Below are 14,675 nucleotides of genomic sequence, written 5' to 3'. Positions count from 1 at the left end.
GTCCAAGACAGACCAAATCCCAGCATGAAGAAGAGAGGAGTTGGACACAAAATCCCATCTCTACTCATTGAGATTTTGGCAACTTTTAACTTCTGGGAGAGGAAGAAGCATTTTCACAAAGAGTGTAGCCTCTGATAAGTCAAACAGTCGCCAGTGAAAGAGGACATATCCATGAATATTTGGTCAGCAATAAATGTGTCTTGAAAAGGGGGAATGAATGTGGGAAAAATAAGAGAGGATGAATATGATCAATATATTTTGTATTGAACTCTCAAATAGCTAATAAAATCATATGTTAAAAGCCTATTTCTCAGCTTGGATGAGGAAGGAACTCATAAAGTCACACCCCTAGATGACATGATATTGGTTGCTGGGAGATGGAAAGTCACATTTTACTGGGGCACAGGTTGGCCTTGAAGTTACCCATGATTAAATAGATGGTCTCACACTTATGCTCATAGAGGCAGCACTAAATGGACTCGGTAGGTATAATAATTAGTTTTAATAACAACTTTCCAAAAATTAGAATTACCTGACTACGGAGGCTCATCTGAAGAATTGTCCTGTTGGATGTAAAAACGACCACCACAATTGTGGGTGTCATATTCTGGTAGGAGCCCAGATAAGAAATGGTGGACTAGAAGGAAAATTATTCTCACCTTTTACTGGCTTAACCTTCCCTCTTTCTTTGGAGCTGATTTGCTCGATAAGTTGCTGCTGTTGTTGATTCCATTGCTGACAATAAAACCAGTGATTCTAAGTTTACATCCTGGACTGGGGCCCAGTATATTAATATTAATGAGTATTAAGTATTTTAAATAGACTATTCCAGCTTGATTTGGTCTGTGGTTATAGTCAACTAACTTCATTAATATAATTATGAATTATTAGACATATATTGAAAAATAAATCATTACAAACAAGAATTACAGTTTTGATATATTTGCATACTTAGTCTTCATAAGTAATTTCAAGAGTCCTTTGATTGATTCAGACAAAGCAGAGCTGAAGAAGTTCCTTGAGTCTATAAATTTCTAATCAGTGTTTCCTTCCAACTTAAAGACTTCCCTAGTACCATTAAGAGGGATTTAAAACTCACCTTATGCTCTTGCTGAGAAACAGATAGACTGTAAGGTTCCAAAACCTCTTTTCAACAGTGGCTTTCTACTTAAACCCTTCCTTCTTTGATTCATAACATTTTATGCCCAGTTCTCACATTGGCACTCAATCTTATGACACTCTTAATTTCAAAATTCCCTGCATTTTATTTCAAGCATTATATGCTACTAGTCTCAAAACTCAAATTCTAAACTATAGATGAAAAAACCCATCTGTGTGACCATCAGCCCCTAGTCAGGCCCCAGTAAGTTTTTCTTTTAACAGCTAGAAGCATACAAATTCAAAACAGAAAATGTGTATCCATACAAACGAGGGAAAACAAAAATCTGAAGACATAAGAAGAACATTTGCCAATAAGTTGTAAGATCTTTCTTTAGGCAGAACAAGTATTAGTATTAGTAGTAGGATAAACTGATTTTACATATTAAGAGTTTTCTGATATATCCATATAGGTATAAAGTGTACCTGATTCTCTATATTAAGGGTTTTCTGATATATCCGTGTATGTATAAAGTATACTTTGCTCACATTCAACCTTTCTCTCATCCTTTCTTATACCCTATTCCTTGCCTCTTGTTCTAATTGGGGGGCAGTGTAGATCTCCAGTGATAAAGTGAAGCTATAGGTTAAGCATTGAGAACTCCAAGAGCAAAGTGTGAGAAATTACAGCCAAATTAAAAGACCAGACAAGCATGAGACCTGTGCTGTAAACTCCAGTGCTTCTCACTGAAGTGTCTCACAATTCTACTCAGCAGCTCTCTAGAGACAACCTGGAATTATAAGATAATTCTCCTATGACGATCTGGGCAATCCCGCTTAGTTAATTCTAAGATCTCATTATTTTAAAAATAACAAATTTAAAAGTAGTCTTAATTTAATAATGTTTCCCCTGTTTCCCTAATCGAAATGCAATAATTTGAATGAGGAAAACCACCTTAGCCCAGGTGATATGCTTGGAATGTGAAATGTCCTCCATAGGATAATATGCCTGAGCACTGGCCTCCAGCTGGCAGTGCTGCTTTGAAAGGATATGGAGCCTTTAGAAAGAGAGTGCTTGCTGGAGGAAGTATGTCACTTGGAGCAGGCCTTGCAATTTTGTGCATAATCCAAACTTTCTGTCCATTCTCTGCTTCCTGACTGTGTATACAATTTGATAAACCATCGTGGTACTATCAACATGCTTTCTCTGTTGGGATATACCATAATATCAAGCTATAAGCCAAAACAAATTCTTTCTCCTCCAAGTTGCTTCTTGCTAAGTATTTTTTATACTAATGGAAAAAATCTAAGCTACATCATCCAAGTCAACTCATATATTTTCATGCTGCCAACTCCTGAAAGCAAGAAATTCATCCCTTACTCGTTGTAACTGTGAATAGGAAACTAATGGCTTTCCCAAGGAAAAGGAGAAGTTATAAGCAAACTGAAAAGAAGAAGTGGGTCACCTTTGTCAGGTCAGTTCTATGACCTCAAAAAGAATGTAAGTCACTCTAATATAAAGTCCAAGAGTCTGTCTTTTTAGCTACGACAAAGGAAAATTAATTTGCTTGTATGCGCATTACATTTTGTTTTGCTTTGTTTTGGTTTTGGTTTTTTTCGAGACAGGGTTTCTCTGTATAACCTTGACTACCCTGGACTTGCTTTGTAGACCAGGCTGGCCTTGAACTCACAGCGATCCGCCTGCCCCTGCATCCCTAGTGCTGGGATTAAAGGCATGCACCACCATGCCCGGCCTGAACATTACATTTTGAGTAACAGATGATGGAGTAGTTACTGGGAAGTCTTTGTTGTATGGTAATTTCCACCAAATTGAAACATTCCATTAAATCATTAAGACTCAGGAAGTAAACAACTCACAAGTCTCATGAGGTCCCTGAAATTTAGAAGATCTGCAAGATTATTTCCTTCTGAAAGTGACTGCTGAGGAGAGGAGACTTACCAACACACCATGCTGCCGGAAAGTTAGAATGATCCATGGCTGTAATTTTATTGATGCCCCAGCCAGTCTGTGATGAGTTTTGTTATGCCTTTGAGTTATCCTTGATCCTGTAAGTAAAAGAAACCCCATTAAACTCATTGATTTACCAAGTTAGACTTTGGTGGAATCAATATTTTGGTCAGTCTTTAGTGCCCTATTTGAGGTGAATAGACATTTCTTTGTGTCTCCTAACGAAAAGTCATATGTTGTTTCTGCTCTAAAATGTATCTACTTAAATTTTTTCATAAAGAAGAAGCTAATTACTCTTATATATGTAAGCTGTCTGTCACTTTCAACAGGCATAGACTCTGGCAGTACTTCAAGAAGTATATATATCAGGATTGCTTTTCTCTGAATGTAGTCTATTGATCTGTTTATGATCTCACTTATGCTCTTAGGAGACTACTTTTTAGTGAAGTTTCTTAGTTTTACAGTGAAAATTGCAAAACATTGGTAAAGAATACTTAAAGGACACAAATATGTGTATGTAGATTAGATAGGAACAACTAAGACTGTTAAAATACTTATATTAGCAAACTAAATCTATAGGTTCAATTCATTTCCTACCAGAATGCCAATTTTTCATAAAATTTAAAGAAAATTCAGTAATTTTTATGAAACCACAAAATATTCAGAATACCCAAAGCAATCACAAGTGAGGAAAAAATAAACTATCGAGATTGTAGCAGTTGAAAACAAACTATAAAAATTAGTAATAAAACCTGCAAGATACCTTAAAAAAATCACAGATACATAGTTAAAGGGAATAATGTACAAAGAAATGAATCTATGCAATTTCAACCAAAACAATCAAGTGATAATAGCTATTGACAAGAATAAACAACTTACAGAGGAGGAGAAAACAATATGTCCACCCAGACATAAGTGTCCACATACTATCATAAACTCGAGAGCAGAAATCAAATAGTCCAATTAAAATGTGGATATAAAGCCCGACACAGAATTCTCTGCGTACAGAATCTTGATCAGTGAAGCCAAACCATATGGTCAAAGCCCTATTCTAGCATGTAGAGAACTCCTTTTAATGAACTAAGCTCAGGCCATGTAGTTGCACAAGCACAAAGATCAACAATTAATAAATGGGACTTTGTGAAACTGAAAAACTTCTGTAAGGCAAAAGACACTGTCATTAGGACCATTAGGACCATACATCAGTCTAGGGAATGGGAAAGGATTTTTACCAACTCCACATATATTAAGGACTACTATTCAAATTATAGAAGGAACTCGAGAAACTAGACAGAAAAAAAAAAGAAAAAAGAAAAAACAACAAACATTCTAATAAAAAATCCCCAGGTACATTTCTGAAGAAGAATTCTCAATAGAGAAATCTCAAATGCCTGAGAAACATTTACAGAAATGTTCAACATCCTTAGCCATCAGGGAAGTGCAAATCAAAACTACCTTGAGATTTCATCTTACATATATCAGAATAGTTAACATCAATAACACAAGTAACAGCTCATACTGGTCATTACGTGGATCAAGGAAAACACTTTTTCCTTCCTGGTAGGAGTGCAAACTTGCACATTCAGTATTGAAATCAATAAGGCCTTTCCTCAGAAAATCGGGATTTGATATACCTCAAGAGCCAGATACACCACTCTTGAGCATATACCCAAAAGATGTTCCATCCTACCACAAGGACACTTGCTTAACTATGTGTATTGTGGCTTTATTCATAATAGCCAGAACCTGGAAACAACCCAGATGTTTCTCAACTAAAGAATGGATAAAGGGAAGGCATCCTATTGGGACTCTAAATGAGAGACGCATGGGAGAACAGCAAAATAAAAGGATCCAGAGGGTCCTAGAAATCTACAAGTAGAACAATATGATAGGCAGATTTGGGCCCAGGGGTCCCGCTCAAACTAAGGCACCAGCCAAGGACAATACAGGAGGTAAACTTTAAACCCATTCCCAGATCTAGCCAATGGTCAGAATATTCTCCACAGTTGAGTGGAGAGTGTGATACGACTTTCTCACGTGTTCTGGTGCCTCACATTTGACCATGTGCCCTGGAGGGGGAGACCTGGTAGCACTCAGAGGAAGGACAGCAAGTAGCCAAGAAGAGACTTGATACCCTATGAGAATATATAGGGGGACGTAATCCCCCTCAGGAACAGTCATAGGGGAGGGGAATAATGGGAAAATGGGGGGGAGGAATGGGAGGATACAAGGGATGGGATAAACATTGAGATGTAACAAGAATAAATTAATAAAAAAAATAAATTAAAAAAAAAAAAAAGAAATGTGTTACATTTACACAATGAAATGTTACTCAGCTTTTAGAAAAATTAACATCATGAAGTCTTCAGGCCAATGGTTGGAACTAGAAAAATCATCCTGAGCAAGGCAACCCAGACACAGAAAGACATCATGATATGTACTTACTTATAAGTAGATATTAATTGTTAAATAAAGGATGATCATGCTTGCTACAATCCACAAAAGAGTGAAGCTAAGTTACAAGGAAGGGGTCTAGGGTTGGGAGAATGCATCTCCCTGGGAAACGGAAATAGATTTTTCAGATGGACTGGGGATGGGTGAGGATGGAAACAAAGCGATAAGGTTGGGGAGAGAGGGTCAGAAGGAGAGAGGACTGAAAGAGATGACTGGAATAGGTTGGCATTTGGGTGATGATGTGGAAACCTAGAGCAGTGGAAACCTCCTGGAGCATATGAAGGTGGGTTTGAGTACTCCTAATAAAGGAGGATATGGGGCTAGAATTGGCCTTCTTCTATAAACAGGCTAGGATCCCAGTGGTGGGACTCAGGCATCAACCCAGCCATAAAACCTTTGACGCACACCTTTCCTGCCTGCAAGATGTGCTGGGGCAATGGTGGATTGGTGTTTGTGGAGTGGCTGACCAATTACATGTAACTTGAAGCTCAAGACACAAGAGGAAGCCCATGTTCAACACCGCTTGTATGGCCAAGAACCAGAAGGTGGAAGAATCAGTTAGACCCAAACACAACGACCAAAAGAAAAAACATCAATTAAGTGATTTATAATAATATTCTGCTATACTCCTACATTTATCTATCCCAATTGTCATCAGAGAGGCTTCTTCTGACACCTGATGGGAGCAGGTGCACAGACACATACCCAAACATTAGTTGGAACTCAGGGAACCCTGCAGGAGAGAGCGAGGAGCGTTTATAGGAGCCACGGTGTTCTTGGACACCATGAGAGCATACTCCACAAAATCAACTAAGCAGGGCTTGTAGGGCTCACAGAGACTATAGTTGTTTAGCTTGGGGCTTTGCAGGACTCTGAACAATAGAAATGGGAGTGTCTCTGACTCTTTTGCCTTTTCTTGGGATCCTTTTTCTCCTACATGATTGTCTTGTCCAGTCTTGATTTGAGACAGTGTGTCTTGCCTAATTACATCTCTTTATGCTGGTTTAGTTGATATTAATGGGGTGGCTGCTTTTTTTCTAACTAGAAAAAAAAGGAGCAGTGGATTGGGGGCACTAGGAGAAGTGGAGACAGGCTGCATTTGGGATGTATAATATGAGAGAGGAATAGCTAAAAAGAAAAAGTCTTAAAGTAAAAATGTTATATATGTTTATTTGTTAGTATGTTTATATATGTGCATATTCAAGGCATGAAATGTGCATGAAAGTATCAGAAAATGATCTATATATGTCCATTTTTATCCTGCTACCTGATTTGTAGTAGTTTCTTTTTTAAGATTTATTTATTATTTATACAATATTCTGCTCCCCTGTGTGCCTGCAGGACAGAAGAGAGCACCAGATCTCATTATAGACAGTTGTGAGCCACCATGTGGTTGCTGGGAATTGAACTCAGGACCTCAGGAAGAGCAGACAGTGCTCTTAACCACTGAGCCATTTCTCCAGCCCAATTTGTAGTAGTTTCCTTGAAGATTAAAATTTTCCATTTTGGAAGGAAGCTTATTAAGACACAGGCTGTTAAAATTGGGTTGTCCATATGAGGCAGTGGCAAAACAATAGTATGTTCTAAGTGAGGGGTAAACATCCCATCATGAAGGGAAGCATTTAATGCTCAAGAAAATAATTCAAAAGCTACATAATATTGCTAAAAGTGATTATATTTATTATGTCAGTGTGTCTCCAAGGTTATATAAGCAGTAAGTATTCCTGAGAGACAGTCTCAGACGAGCCAGTGAACTGGAAGAGGAAGATCAGCCTCTGAACAGAGCTGCCTGTAAAAATGAGAAGCCAGACAAACTATTTGGAAGAAGTATAGAGACCAGCTAAGCTACCTGGAAGAGGCTCAAGCCAACAGAACCACACGGAAAGAGCATTCTATATTCTACTTTACAATGTATTCCAGGTTTCCAGTTTTCATGAGCTGCCACATATGCTACAGTAAGCTTTGGTGACACAGCTGCCTTTGAGTCATTTCTGTCATGTAAGTAGCCCTTCAACCATATTCTTGTAAGTGACATCAATAAAACTCATTGGTTACCACATTGTACTCCTAGATTGGTTCCCTATATAGGGTGAGTGGACACTTCTTCATGTATCTACAAGAAAAAATGACAATATCAATATGCAGGTCCCAGGAATGAAGCTGAAATCATTGGCTGTAGCAGCAAGGGCCTTTATCTACTGGGGCATTGTAACAACACATTAACCCCTTATATCTTGCATAGAAGTCCCAAAACTGTCTCTTTGTATAAAAAATGAAGTGTGCCTGGAGGTGGGGGACAAGGGCTTTTTAAAAATCACTACCTATATAAAGGTCATATGCAATAGCCACTTTGATCACAGTGAAAAATAGGTAGATACAGATCCAGAGATATGTAGAGATGGTTGCAAGAATTACATTTCAGAGCCGCCACCACCAAATATTCAATTCTAAAACCACTGGGTGCTTGATATCAATCAGTACTTCTGAATGTTAGTATGCTTTAAGAAGCATTCAAGATGTTTTGCCCCCTAAATCAGAAGTTGTTAAAGTACAAATTATGAAAGGAAGTGACATACATACCCAAAATAAGTATATGCAAAAAAAAAAAGCTTTACTCGTCCACAAAGGATAGAAGGAATGGCTTCCTAACTCCCATACCAAAATTTAATATTAAAATAGTAAGAAAATTGCAGTATATAGGCTTTACTACTATGGATGTTAAAGAGCAATTTTCAATTTTTCATAACTTCATTTTAATACATATATTTCCTCAAATTACCCAGGAGAGATTCCTGTACTGCATGTTAGGCACATTCAAAGTTTAAATGCAAAGTTCACACATTTTTAGTCCAATTGAGGGGAGCGAAAGGAACAGGACTTTTCAAATTGCTTTTTTTTTAAGCAGTAAAGCATGCATTTTTAAAAACTTCCCTTAACCACATCTGTTTTCCATGTGCCTGTCCATAGTGCCCCATAAAAATTGAGTTTGGGCCAATTACAACAACCTCAATATGATTCCAAAGAGAGGATGGTGTGTTAACGCAAACTGAAGGCAATCGTGACACTCTACACTGTAAGCTTAAAGACTCAGTCCACCGTTGGTATTTCTAGCTATGTCTAGAGGACATCATTAAGAGGGATGACAGCATATTCTATTGTTTCCCTATTCTGTACCCACTCCTTTCCCTTGTTCCCTACTCAAAAGCTCTCACTACAACTCAGCAAATTTCTCTTATAGAATCTACAGCACACATGTAATAGAAAAGTAAGATACAATCTTCTAGTCAGCTGTAAGTCCAGAATCTGTGTACATGCATGCCTACATGCATACACATGCAAAAACTCTAACATGCACATCATAATTACACATTTTCTGATACTTAACAAATCTGAGAGTATAAACTTTGCTAACCATGATCCCCTTTCTCTGCCTGACAAATTAGCAGTAGTAGTGGATAGCCTTGCACGGAGCAAGGACAGGAGATGCAAAAAGTTTGACAAAGAATTGTCAAGCATACCGCCTATTGCAGATAGCAGCTCCTCAGTGGTCACACAAATTGATACATCCTTTCTCAGCAGTCACTAGACCAACCAGGTAATCATGTTACCAACATTCTTTACCACATATTTTAAAAAATGATGTAAATTTTAAAAAAATAATGTGAAAGAAAGGGGCTTTAAGTTACTGATTCCGGGTGCAGTGGTGCATTCCTTTGATCTCAACGCTCAGGAGGAAGAAGCAGGCAGATCTCTGAGTTCGAAGCCAGCCTGATCTACATGAGTCCCAGCCCAGCCAGATGCATAGTGAGACCTTGTCTCCGGAAAAAAGAAAGAAAGAAAGAAAAGAAAGAAAGGGAGGAAATGAAGGAGGGAGGAAGAAAAAGTCTAAAAGGTACTTGGGAACACTAAATTGTAAAAGTGTGACGATCACTTATATCTTTTAATAACAACCATTTTAAAAGTACTTCATACTATTAAGGTCAGAATAGGTTATGTGTTCATGCCAGGGTGATATGGAAAAAAAATGAAGGCAAATTTCAGAATTTACCAGTAACATTTGTTTAAGATTCTATGCCTCTAACATGGCACACCTCCTGACCTTTTGAAATTTAGATTTCTATTACTAACAATAAATATTTAAAAGAGCTGTAGTGATGGTTTTTAGAATTCTGTGATTTGGGTTTTTCAAAAGAAATATTATAAAAATGTGTTTTCATTTTAATCCCAAGTGTGGGGGAAATGGGGCTGCTTAAGACTATCCACAGCAGATGACTATGATTTGCTTCTTGCTTTAGTAGACACATGGTTTTGCCAGATGCAGATAGTTTCTGCACCTGTGTGATGTTTGGAATTCTGGGAACTTTTCCAAGGCTATATAAATGCTAAGGCCCCAAGAGGCAGGGCTGGTGGTTGTTGGTTGTTTGGGGAGGTTGGTTGCAGTTTGTTAGTAGTCATGGTCAAAGAAGAAACAAAATGAAAATACTAGATTCAGGGATTTTTCTAATTCTTCTTTCCACTCTACCATTGTTTATCTCCTATCTAGTGTTAGGGGGTGAAATCAGTGGCACAAAGAGTGGAGAAAAAGAAAAACCAACAAAGTTGCAAAGACCACCAGCTACAAAGAGCTTTATAGTTATATGACATAAAGAAAAGCAAATTTGTATGCTTTTTTGCAGGACATGCACAACACCTTCTGGTTATCTGCCAAAATTCACACAATTATAAACAAAGGAAATCTGGGCAATATTAGATCTCCCATGTAATCTTATTCTTTCTTAAATGAGGATGAGAAAACAAACTCCCTAACCCTCAGAGAGAATACCCCATGCTTTTGAAAAATGAGCACAGCTTTGACATATCTCCAGCCATGCCAGCTCCATATCTGCTGGTTTATTTTATTTCTATTACTTGCTTCTCTGATTTTCAATCAGGGTTTTATTAGATAGCTTAATCTTTTTAAAACTAAAGATTCCCCTGCCTCATCCTTCCATGCGCTGAGGTAAAAGGTGTGTGCCATCATGCCCAGATACCACAGAACCATTTTGTTTTCCTTGGTGACAGACGAAAATTAAGGTATTTTAAGGTACAGAAGATTATTCATCATAAAATTCATAAAGATTTAGATAAATACTTCATTTTCATAAGGAAATAAAGACAAAACTGGTGATTGGGAAGAAGATTGGTGCCACACAGCACCAACCCACACTGCAGACTGACAAATGTCTTTAAAATACATCTGTGTTGACTGTGAGTCTGTTCCAAGCTCCAGCAAGGGGAGCATCTGCCCACTCTAGACCTCTCCTGCCAAATCTGCATGTCCATGGAGCCATGATCCCTCGGAACTCACCTCCCTCCTAGGAAAGGACACAGTTAAGGACATAGGGAATCCCAGTGTCAGACATTTCTTGGGGGAGGGACAGACAATCAACATGTGTCCCTGACGATGAGTTTCCAACTCATTTGCCTGCTCTTGGGGCCTTTTTCTTCCTACTGTGTTGGCTTATTCAGCCTTGATATGAGGGTTTGTGTCTGGTCTTATTGTAACTTGTTATGCCATATTGGGTAGATATCCCCTGGAGGCCTGCTCTTTTCTGAAGGAAAAAAAAAAAATAAGAGTGGGTTTGGGGAAGAAGAAATGGTGTGTGTGTGTGTGTGTGTGTGTGTGTGTGTGTGTGTGTGTGTGTGTGTGTGTGTGTTTTAATGGGCAGTAGAGAGCGAGAGGATACTACATTCAAGATGTATTGTATGAAGAAAAAATTTTAAAATATAATAGGTAGATAGATGATAGATGATAGATAGATAAACATAAACACCTGAAGTCATATATGTATAGTTTCAAGATAAATATAGTTTCAGGAGGAGTGGTTGTTTTTTCTGTTTTCAAATGAGACACAACAGACCAAGGCTGGCTTGTGCTGGGAATTACCAAAACTGATGCCTGATCTTACTGATAGTAAGAGTATTTAAGGATACTTATTTGTAAGATACAGATCTTCTTTACATCTTTCCATAACCTCTGTTTCAAAAGTCCCATAGAGCTATGAAGATGGGAATAGCTTATGCATTTTTTTTCTAGAAAAATATGGGAAAGCAAAGACAAATTCAGAACGTGAAAAGCAAACTAGTCTTTCAAAGTTTATACCAAAGGTTTATAATAATTGGAGACATGGCTATTTGTGGAATGTAGTTACACACACCATGATTCCCAAAACACAGATAAGCCAATCTGCCTAATCTGTGTTAGTATGCTTCTAACATGAAAAAAAAAAAGATTGTCAAGCTTGCCATGACATTTTATTTTGAATTTAGGAACTTATAGTATATAACAGTTACTTAAGGGAAAAAATGAGGTATTAATGTATCAGTCAAGTTATGGCCTAATTCATGGCTTAAAACATGTAAATGCCTTCATGAGTAAGTGAGATCACATAGCAAGGTAGCATGGGCTGGGGTGCTAGGAACGGGACAAACTAGAGAGCAGAGAAAAGTAAGAGCTACAGAGGCAATGTCAAAAGCCACTGCTGGATAGAGAAAAATATGAGTTTATTAGAATTTCTAATTTTCAAAATTGCACACAATCTAAAACTTTATACTTTTTAAAATAAGTTTTTTTTTATTAAAAACAACCTGTGAGACAACTGAAATATATCTGACCCAAAGAAGAAGGAGAAGAAGGAGTTACCTTGTCTTAGAGACAGACACTCTGAGAAACAGAGTGTATACAGGTATTTTGTATATACAGGTGACATCCTGAGGATAGAGCCATGGAAAGGGATCCTAAGAAGTGACAATGGGTTTGTCACAGGTGTCAGTGAGGAGTTATAGTTTGAATATTAAGCAGTATCGATGTACATTTGATTCTGCTAGTCCAGTGTAGAAAAGGATGTTCTTTCTTAATGAGGTGCAGTGGCATTCTTTGGTAACTAGATTTTGACGTGAGATCAAGTGAGAGAAACACTGTCTGCCAGGAAAGGAAAAGATCCATTTTGGTCTATGGGTCTTTAGAGAACTAGCTGAGCAAACACCATGTCTATCTGTCATAAAAGGGTTGTGTAATTAACATATGCAAAACACTACCACCATCCTGCTGGAAGCTAACTTCTCTCCCTGGAAATCTAGCCTCTATTTATTTACAACAAAATAAAGTGGACCCTTCTGGAAAGAAACACGGCTCCATGGCGGCCCGAACACTGTCGCAGAGATGCTTTAAATCTTTTATATCTCCCATACCTCCAGGGGCTGGCGCTGGATGGTATTGAGCCAGGGCCCATAAATAATTTATGCTAAGTAGCAATTTAGTTGTTTGGCTTGAGGTAAAGAAATCCAAGAAATTCATAAATAAAGTTCCCATTTTTGCTTGTGTTCCAAAGTTAATTTATGTTATTCTGCAATTAACTAACATAAAGGTGAAAAAATATGACAGGCCTAAGGTACAAATTCACCCTCATAAATCTACTCTACCTTAACTAGTAGTAGTTTAGTGATAGTCACCTATTTCCAGTGTCTTGTGCTACTGAACAAAACCTTCCTTCATCCTGTTCCCTGCTACCTTGTGGATCTGTAAATGTATTACAAGTGTTTTGAATAGACCCCTGGGTGTGAAGAAGAGAAGAGGGAGGTTTGATCTGAGATAGCTATGAACTGAACAAAGTGTCTGCTACATCTGAAACACTTCATTTCTTTATAAAAGATGCCAGAATCAAACATGACAAATACACTGCTGTTCAATCAAAATGGAGAATGTGAAAACCCTAGAACTGCCATCAGACAGCCAGGCTCTGCTGTACCTTGCTGGGGTGGGTGTGGTAGGAGGCAGGGAACAGAGGATGCTGCAGCCTAGACATTCCAGAGGAGCTGGGAGCAATTGTACAGACAGGGGTCGTGTGTCCCTCATGCAGCACAGAAAAGGAGAGAGTCCCAGATATCCACAATAAAACATCAGCTGGCATCCTGAGTAGATGGCTCTGCTTTCAGCCAACAATATAGAATATTTTCTTTTCAGCTTCTCCTTGGTAACCTCAGTCTGCAATTTTCTGCTACTTAGTTGTTCTCCAAAGTATATCTGAGACAGCTGACACATGATGCGGTGTTCTCTGTGTCCTGTAAACTCTTCAACCTTCCTTTCTAGCCTTATTCATGTAACAAGACTAGAGAAAGTGAGACTGAAGAGATGGCTCAGTAAGTAAGAGTGAACACTGTACTTTTAAAATTCTCTTCATAGTACTAACACTGGGCAGATCACAACAATTTCTAATCTCCAGAAAGATCTGGTGGCCACAAGCACTTGCACACATGTGCACACAGGTCCCCCAAACATTCCTATATTAAAAATAAAGGTAATATTTTATAAAATCCTGGAGAAAGCTACACGGTTAGATTTTATTTATTATTCTGGTATTCAAATATTTTCAGCAAATGCCTACTAGATACAGAGGGAAATACAGTAGATAATATGGATCCTAATATGAATAACAATAGTAATTCATACATTTAACTGGTTTTGGATTAAATGGTGCGGGCAGAAAAGAATAAGCCAACCCTTTCATTTGGGCTGTGATATAGTACTCAGCAACAGGGTGAGGGGAGGAAGGAGAAATACAAACTGGTCAGGGAAGCCTTCCAGAAAGGAAGAAAGTTGATTGAGCCTCCAAGAAGTCAAGTAGAAAGCTGTGTTCTGGAAAGCCTAGAGGACAGAGGGACTGAAGGAATTATATGACCCTAAGGTCTATGTAGATTGTATTTACCAAGGTAACTAGAGATGAGGCTAGTGAAGGGGCCATAGAATATGCAGGTTGTACATGGTACTACCATTCACATTGATGATGATGGTGATACATACACATAACTTTAAAAAAATGTCATAATCAGATTTTTAACAATAAAGCAATACTAGTAGAATAATGAAAGAATTGAATAGAAAAAATTTCAAGGGTTAGGGTCAAACTGTTTTAACTTTATCAGAAAACATTGTTTTGTCCTTTGTACAATTAAATCTGTAAAAATGGTGATAATATTTTCCTTTACAGGATGGGCACCAATAGCCTGGAACCCAGTTGTTTGTTCTGTTGCCACACTCCCTGGTTACCAGCCATATGGAAGCCAGCTGTGTGGTTCATCGCCACAGCTTTTCTCAATCAAGTCATCTTCAAGTTTA

Source organism: Acomys russatus, chromosome 2, assembly GCF_903995435.1.
Source record: "Acomys russatus chromosome 2, mAcoRus1.1, whole genome shotgun sequence".
NCBI classification, from domain to species: domain Eukaryota; kingdom Metazoa; phylum Chordata; class Mammalia; order Rodentia; family Muridae; genus Acomys; species Acomys russatus.
Note: the sequence above shows the minus strand (reverse complement) of the source record.